The sequence below is a fragment of the Pogoniulus pusillus genome, chromosome 10, assembly GCF_015220805.1.
Source record: "Pogoniulus pusillus isolate bPogPus1 chromosome 10, bPogPus1.pri, whole genome shotgun sequence".
Taxonomy (NCBI): domain Eukaryota; kingdom Metazoa; phylum Chordata; class Aves; order Piciformes; family Lybiidae; genus Pogoniulus; species Pogoniulus pusillus.
Window position 1 is genome coordinate 33,359,286 of NC_087273.1, and position 9,323 is coordinate 33,368,608.

A 9,323-nucleotide genomic window follows, 5' to 3' on the forward strand; every position below is an offset into this window, starting at 1 on the left:
TAGGACTCTGTTCTGCACACCCTTCACCAGTTTCATTGCTTCAGCCTCTTCTCATGGGACTCTGTTCTGCACACCCTTCACCAGTTTCATTGCTTCAGCCTCTTCTCATGGGACTCTGTTCTGCACACCCTTCACCAGTTTCATTGCTTCAGCCTCTTCTCATGGGACTCTGTTCTGCATACCCTTCACCAGTTTCATTGCCCTTCTCTGGACACACTCCAGCACCTCAATGTCCTTGTAGATGAGGGCCTAAAACTGAACCCAGTACCATGATTCCATGATTTTAGAATTCAATGATTTCATGATACTTCAGTCCTATTATTGTCTGATGCTATGATTCTGTAATTCCATGATTCTACAGTTCTATGAAGAGGCACAAACTGAATTTGGGTGATTAACACACAGTTAAATTTTCCATAGCTTTCAGGCACACATAAAGAAGAATCCCAAGCCCTTGAAATGCCTTGGTTGGGGATGAACCAAAGCTGCTTCTTTATAGTCTTCAACTTCAAGAGCAAGGAATTGGAAATTGTGTAGCCTCTAAAATATGTTGCCCTTTGTTATTGGTCTCCTGCATTTTTCAATGCTTTGTCCTTTCTATTCCCTCCAGCCTGTTGCTCACCTAACAGCATTTCAGACATCAGAACTCCACTGAAATATGACCAGCTTAATGCCAGGATTTTCTGTAGTGACCTAAATGCCATGTGCCCTTTTGTTGCTTTCTGATTGCAAGAGGTTAAGTGGTAACCAAATAACTACGCCTTCACAACATCTTCAGGAGGCTCTTTTTGTCTCCTGCAGTCAGATGCATCTTCTGAAATCTTTTCTTAGCCCCATTAACTGGTGAGTGATAAAGAGCCATGCTCTGAAATATGATTTCTTACTTTATGGATGCTAAGCTCCTTCAGAAGCAGACGGAGGGTAGCTCTCTGGGAAACAACAACAACAACAAAAACCCTCACAGCAATTTAGTGATGCTCAATATAAGAAATTTTGGAAGAAGTCTCCTTTCATATTTAAATCCATTTGCTATTGAAACAAGCTGGTACATTTAGAACCACCTAGCCAACTACTTCTCTGGAGCTACTGACTGCTTTCTGGCCTGCTTTCTCCCAAAGTACACAGAGCAGTGTCCTTGGCAAAATGTGTTAATATCATTGTGCATTTTTTGCCAGACACACAGGAGGTGCCATCTGAACCCAAGGAGAAGAGTCTTTTCTGTGAGGGCTGCCTGAGCCCTGGAGCAGGCTGTCCCAGAGAGGACCTGGAGCATCTCTGTGAGGAGGAAAGGCTGAGAGAATGGGGGCTGTTGAGTCTGGAAGAGAGCAGCCTGAGGTGGGGATCTGATCAATGCTCAGCAAGAGCTAAAGGGTGAGGAGCAGGAGAATGGTGCCAGACTCTTTTCTGGGCTGGAGCCCAGCCCTCCAAAGAGAGGCTGAGGTGAGCTGGGGTTGTTCGGTCTGGAGAAGAGGAGGCTCAAGGGAGATCTTATTGCTCTCATCTACCTGAAGGGAGGTTGTAGCCAGGTGAAGGTTGACCTCTTCTCCCAGGCACCCAGCAACAGAACGAGGGGACAGAGCCTCAAGCTGTGCCAGGGCAGATTTAGACTGGACGTTAAGAAGTTCTTCACAGCAAGAGTGACTGGCACTGGAATGGGCTGCTCGGGGAGATGGTGGAGTCCCTGTCCCTGGAGGTGTTTAAAAGGAGCCTGGATGAGGCACTTGGTGCCATGGTTTAGTTAATTAGAAGGTGTTAGTTGACTCAACAACCTCAGAGGTGTTTTCCAACCTGTTTACTTCTATGATTCTGTGATACAGTGGTGCCCAGTGTCAGGACAATACCAATGGGCACAAACTGGAACCCACAAGGCTCCAGGAACATGAGAAAAAACTTCTTTCCTGTGAAGGTGCTGGAGCCCTGGAACAGGTTACCCAGACAGGTTGTGAAGTCTCCTCTAGGGAGATTCACAACCTGCCTGGACATTGTGATCCCGAGCAGCCTCCTGTGGGTGCCCCTGCTCTAACAGAGGGGTTGGACTAGATGATCTCCAGAGGTCCCCTTCCAACCCCCACCATGCTGGGATTCTGTGAAGCAAGTCACAGTAAGGAAAAGGATTATCATTTGCTAAAGTTTCCAGGCTTTGCATCTACTCCCTTCTCCTAAATTGCCAATGCTTCTCCAACTATTAAAGCCTCAATGGCTCCTGTAAATGCACTTTCTGATTATGTGAGTTAAGCTATGCATTTGGGACCAAAAAGGAGGGGAAAAAAAAGGGAGAGAAGTCTGAGTGAGTTATGTCATAAATTGCCTTTAGTGCTTCCAGACTCGACTATCAAATACAGGAGCACATTGTTCCAGCATTAAGAAAAGAGTATTATGTAGTCTTTAGAGAGATAAATGAATTGCAGCCTTCTTGCAGGTGAGATAAGCTTTCTGGGTGGGAGTAGCATCATTTGTTAGACCAACCATAGCTAGCAAAAGTAGACAGCAAGGGCTTGTCTTCCAGGAAAATGGTTTCTGTTTTCCTACTTTTCACTTTTCTAGTAAAACCCAGCAAGTTTGAGCTCATCCACATTCTTTGACTGTCACAGTTTTAGCCATAGTGACACGAGGCACTTGAAAAAAACAAGCTGGGAAGTGCAAAATAAGTAAAATGAAGAAACAAAACAAGAGGAAACCTTCAGCCTGCAGTGGTTTCAAACTTTCTCAGCTTTGGCCACCCCACTGAAGTTACAGTACAGAATCATAGAATAATAGAATTACAGAATCATTTTGGTTGGAAAAGACCTCTAAGGTCATCAAATCCTACCTTCTACCCAATACCACCATGACCATTAAACCATGCCCCAAAGGGCCGTGTCCATGTTTTTTGAACACCTGCGGGGTTGGTGACTCCACTACCTCTTGGGTCAGCCTTTTCCAATCCTCCACCACTTTCAGTAAAGAATTTTTTCCTAATTTCCAGCCAAAACCTCTTCTGGTGTAAGCTGAGGTCACTTCATCTCTTTCTATCACTTGATACTAGGGAAAACAGGGAGTTGTAGAGAGAGCCAGAAGGTCTCTCCTCATCCTTCCTTTCCCCAGGTTAAACAACTTCAGTTCCCTCAGCTATGCCTCACAAGACCTGTTCTCCAGATCCTTCACCAGTTTCATTGCCCTTCTCTGAAGCCACTCCAGAACCTCAATGTCACTCCTGAGTTGAGGATTGCCAGTACCAAACCCAGTACTCAAAGTGGGGCCTCACCAGTGCTGAGTACAGGAGACAGTCATTGCCCTGCTCTTGCTGGCCACACTATTGCTAATCCAAGCCAGGATGCTGTTGGCCTTCTTGGCCACCTGGGCACACACTGGCTCATGTTCAGTTGCTGTCAGCCAACAGTCCCAGGTCTTCTTCTGCTAGGCAGCTTTCCAGCCACTCTTCCCAAAGTCTGGAGCATTGTGTGGGTTTATTGAGAACCAAGATGTAGGACTGTTTGAAGAAAGTCTTTATAAATGAAGGGTTGTCTACTGCAATGCTGAGAAGAAAAGAGACCTTTTTCTTCCCAGGTCTTCTTGTGTAACACCAGAGGCCAGAAGAAGAGGCTTCCAGCCTCCTCAGAGCACTCCTGTGTGAGGCTTCCTGCATAATTTTGCCCTGGCTGGCTGGATCCTTTCAGGGAAGGATATCTTGGCAGACATTTCTCACTCCTTCACGCTTCTGTACAGGATTTAACAAGCCTTCATTGTTCCTACACGTTATGGATGGTACTTGACAGGGATGTTTCCCCCTTACAAGTTAAGAGGCTCCACTCTCTCTTTCATTTCTTCCACACTTCTCTGCTCTTCCTTAAACTCCCTTTCCCCTCTTTTTTTCCTTATCTCTCTCTCCTTGTTTTCCTTATTTTATCTGCTTCCCCACAAGCAAAGTTGCTACTATATTGGCCAATATATCTTTAAAAGTAGCAGGGGTTTCTTTTGTTCTGTCTCCAGGACTATCTTCTCATTTCTCCTGAATAGATTTTGCTTCTTGTCCCAGAAGCACAGAAAGTAAAGCAAAAATCAAGTCAGGTGGCATAATTAGGCCAGATTTTATTAATAACAATCATCTGGGAACAGCAGTTAATAGGTTGTGCAGGATAGGTCACGGTCTCTCCCCTAATTGTTTTTACCACTTTGAAGACTGTTCCTTTCTTCCTTCCCTTCCACCACACTCCCCATCATAGAATCATAGAATGGCTTGAGTTGGAAGGCTCCTTAAAGATCATCTGGTTCAAATCCCCCTGCCATAGGCAGGAACATCTCCCACTAGACCAGATTGCTCAAAGCCTCATCTAGCCTGGTCTTATATGCTGGAGACCTTCTCCTTTGCTGCCTTTCAGGGCTTTCACAGTCTAATATTGGGGCTTTCCAACCATGCAAGGACTAAAGGACTAGGCAAAAGAGAGAATTTCCCTCCATAGCTTTGCTTTCCACTCTGCTTTCATCTGATTTGGCTTTATCAAGCAAGATATCAGAAGCCCCATCAGATAAGGGTCTGAAGTGGGTTTCTGTTGCCTGATGAAATGTGCCAGCCTGAACTTACCCTTTCTAGGGAAAGGTGGAAAAATGTACCCTGTCTATCTCAACCTGGTAATGGAGGAATACTACCCAAGTCCTCAAAATGTGGTAATGACCACAGCAGGCTAAAAACCTATCTGGATACAAATCCCAGAGCAATCTAGATGTGAGGAGGTCATCACATCTTTGTTGTTTTCTACCTTCCTTGCAATTCTTCTACCAAATTCGTGTTTGAATCACTTCTGAGCCCCAAGTAAGCAGTGTTTTCCTGAAGCAAAGTAAAGGAAATTCCTACCTGGCTGTGACAAAGTGGGTTTTGAGAGAGGCAGGCAGCTTGGCTAGCAATAGGCTTACCCAACTGCATCTGGCTGTGCCTGTGGCTCACCAGGAAGGAGAGACTGAAAATTACTTTCTCCTAAAACAAAAATATGTGGTTTCAGCAGCTGCTATTCCAGATCCTCATCTTGTGTCCAACTCTGAGGACCTTAACTGAATAAAGACATGAACTTGTTGGAGCATGTCCAGAGAAATGATCAGAGGGGTGGAACATTTCTGCTTTGAGGACAGGCTAAGAGAATTGGGGTTGCTCAGCCTGGAGAAGAGAAGGCTCTGGGGAGACTTTATAGTGGTCTTTCAGCACTGAATGAAAACTGGGAACAGACTTTTTGTCAGGCTCTGTTTTGACAGGACAAGGGGTGATGGTTACAAACAGAAAGAAGAAGGTGTAGACTAGATAGATGGAAGAAGTTCTCCACTATGAGGGTGAAGAGACACTGACACAGGTTGCCCAGGGGGGCTGCGAATGTTGCATTTCTGGAACTATTCCAGGTCAGGTTGTTTGGGGCTCTGAGCAACCTGCTCTAGCTGAAGATGTCCCTGCTAATTATGGGGCTGTTGGACTACACAGTCTTTAAGGTCCCTTAAAGATTGAGCAATGGGTGTAAGTGGCAGCACAAGAGGTTCCACCTCAACACAAGGGAGAACTTCTTTACTGTAAGGGTCACAGAGCACTGGAACAGGCTCCCCAGAGAGGTTATGGAGTCTCCTTCCCTGGAGACTTTCAAGGCCTGTCTGGATGCATTCCTGTGTGATCTGTGCTGGATTGTGTGGTCCTGCTCTGGCAGGGGAGTTGGACTCGATGATCTCCTTGGATCCCTTCCAACCTCTAATATCCTGTGATCCTGATCTATGATCCCTAAAGAAACCTTCACCAAACCCCACGACCACATGAGACTGGCAAAGTTAACGAGAGAGAGAAGTCTGGGTTTGCATATGTGCCCTTTCTCAGATGGAATTGAAGCTGTCTGTGCAAACAAATAGGCAAAGTTTGCAGTAGAAATAGAGAAAAGAGGGGGAGGGAAATGTGAGAAACGAATCAGTCTGGGCAAGGTCATGCAGGCAACCAGTAGCAGAGCAGGAACAAATACCTCCAGTCTCCTAATTCCCCATCCTTTTCTTCTGTCATCTCAGAATGTTTTATTTCGGGCACTTGTTATTTGCTGGTTTCAGTGGGGTCAAATTGGACCAGAACGTTTCAATGAAAAACAATCATTTTTATGTTCCAAGAATCACAGTGAGCAATCCTGCAGCTGAGGTTGCTCGAGTAATCCGCAGCTGCTAGGCGGAATGAAAGTTTGCTTTAAGTGCCTGGCTGCTGAAATGTAAGAGTGAAAGATGACTCTGGAGAGCCTCAGGAGCAGCTCAGGCAATGTGTGTCCTCCCACAGCCAGAACAAGGAAATTACATAGTTAGGGACGCTGGGGGTGGGGGGTGGGGGGATGAGAATAATAACTTTTTTTTATTAGGCTCTGTCCTCTATTTGTTGGGGTTATTGCCTTTGCTGTCAGCTGACCCTAAAACAGGTTTTTCTCCTTTACACCCTAATTACAACCTTGTTTGGGGAAAGTAACATAGCTGAGGCTGCACAGATACTTTGCAAACCCTCCCAGTACCTTCTGATACCTTCTTCAGATAACCTTAATAATATATTTGGCTGCTAATCATAACACAGTGCAGCAGAACAACACCATCAGTATGGCAATGGTGGGTTAGGAGTGACAATGAGGGGTTTAAATAACCTGCTCTCCTGGAGTGGTCATCTCCTTGCATGCAAAAGTATTAGGAGGCTCTTTCAAAGACAAGATGATGTTTCATTCAGGCTGTGGGGTGGTTTTCCTTACTGTGTGTATTCCATATGTATGTATTCTGCCCTACGAAGAGTGACTGAGAAACCTGGGGCTGGTTAGTCTGGAGAAGGCTGAGAGGAGATCTCATCGATGTGCACAAATATCTGAGGGGTAGGTATCATAGAATCATAGAATGGTTTAAGTTGCAAGGGACCTCAAAGATCATCTAGTTCCAATCCCCCACCATAGGCAAGGACACCTCCCACTAGAATAGGTCACTCAAGGCCTCATCCAACCTAGTCTTGAAGACCTCCAGTGAGGGAGTATCTTCAACCTCCCTGAGCAACCATTTCCAGTGTTTCACCACCCTCACTGTCAAGTGGATGGGGTCAATTTCTTTTTGGTGGTGTGCAGCAACAAGGCAAGGAGCAACAGCTATAAACTGGATCATAGGAGGTTTCAGCTCTACATGAGGAGAAACTTCTTTACAGTGAGGGTGACTGAACCCTGGAACAGGCTGCCCAGAGAGATTGTGGAGTCTCCTTCTCTGGAGACTTTCCAAACCTGCCTGGATGCCTTCCTGCACAAACTACCCTAGGGGACAGTTTGGCAGAGAGACTGGGCTCGATGATCTCTGGAGGTCCCTTCCAACCTCTAAGGTTCCTTGACTCTGTGATTCTGTATTCCATCTTGTGTATCCCATACTGCATGTGTTTTCAATACTTCATGTATTGTGCCACAAGAAGGACATTGAAGTGCTAGGCTGCATCCAAAGAAGGGCAATGAAGCTGCTCAAGGGTCTAGAGCACAAGTCTTGTGAGGAGCAGCTGAGGGAACTGGGGTTTAACCTGTAGAAAAGCAGGCTGAGGGGAGACCTCCTCACTCTCTACAACTTCAAATGAGGTTGGAGTGTGGTGGGGGGTCCATGTCTTCTCCCAAATAACAAGTAACAGAAGAAGAAATGTTTTCAAGATGTGCTGAGGTGGTGGAGGTAAGCCTTTAGCAAAAGTTTCTTCCCCAGAAGGGTTGTCAAGCCTTGGAATAGGCTCCCCAGTGGTGAAGTAGTGAAGTACCCATCCCTGGAGGGTTTGAAAAGCTATGTAGATGTGGTGCTGAGGGGCATGCCTTATTGATCAATTTGGCAGTGCTGGGTTAACAGTTAGGCTTGATGATCTGAAAAGCCTTTTCCAACCAAAACAATTCTGTGATGCTGTGTGGGTGAGATGGGTGCTTGCTAAGTTAACTGTTGAACTTGGAGGTCTTTTCCAACCTTTATGATTCTGTCATTCTATATTTTCTTGGTCTATTCCAGGTCTGCAAAAGCTGGCACAACTGTAGAACTATCATAATGATGAATGGATTGGCCTAATTGGCATTAAAGAATATTTATGAAGGACTGACAAAGATAAAAACCTGAATTGACCAGAGACTCTCAGGTGATGATACTTAGGGAGTCCTGTTAGCACTGCATTGATGCTGGAGCCTGCAGTTGAGGGCATTGCTGCACAACGAAGCAAGTTGAGATGTAACAGCAAAAGTGAAATTCCCACCTTAGATTTATGATGCCGAGAGACAGAAACCAGACTCCGTTCTGCATGGTCTGAATTACAGATCTCCATTTAGCTGGGTGCCACAGACCTGCTGTTACAATTATGCCTGTGATTACCATGCTGCAGAGTGTGCAGCGCATTGTAAAGCAGCTATTTGTGCCATACCTCTTTGCTTAAGGCAATAATAGATCAGCACTTACATGGAAGTCAAAGGGAATTGTTATGCCTCGTGACTTGAAAGAATTTTCCTTGCAAGAGATGCAAGTGGAAGTCAGAGAAATTCAAGCTTCTCCCTGCAACCATTCAGTGGGAACTTGCACATCAGTCTCCAGAGAAGTTTGTCTTTTGGAAGAACGTGTGGTTCCTTCAGCAGATAGCTCTGTGCTGCTTCTATTCAGCATCCTGGGAACCTTCATCCACATTTAGGAGCACATAGCTCCAAACTGCATCAAGCATCAGAGCACTTGGTATCTCTCTCTTACAAAGACCTGGGATATCATTGCCTTCACTTGCTCTCCTCTAATTTGTTTTTCTGACAATCTGGACCATAAATTGTAGACTCATAGAATGGTTTGGATTGGAAGGGAAATGTGCCTTCATCTAGTTTCAACTCCTTTGCCATCCTACTATCCCAGGTTGCTCACGGCGTCGTCTAACCCAGCCTTGAACATCTCCAGGGAGAGAGCATCTGCATTTTATCTGGGCAACCTGTTCCAGTGTCTCACCACCCTCACTGTGAAGACTCTCTTCCTAATATCTAGTGTAAAACTTCTCTTTTTCAACCTAAAGCCATTTCCTCTTGTCCTATCACTACAAGCCCTGTAAAAACTCCCTCCCCAGCTTTCTCACTGGCCCCATTCAGTTAATGGAAGGCTGCGATAAGGTGTCCTGGAGCCTTCTCTTGTGCCACATTTTCCTCTCTGCAATTTCTGGGGAAAAAAAGCACCTGAGTCCTCTGGTTAGCTTGGAACAATTCTCATGAAAGTCCCCTTGTCCCTTGACAGCACTGAGCAACTTCTTTTAAAGATAACCTTGATCACTATGAGCCAGGTGACACTGAATGGGCTCTCAGGGCAGATGATCGTCATTTGCTACGCTGTGTCTCAAAGCA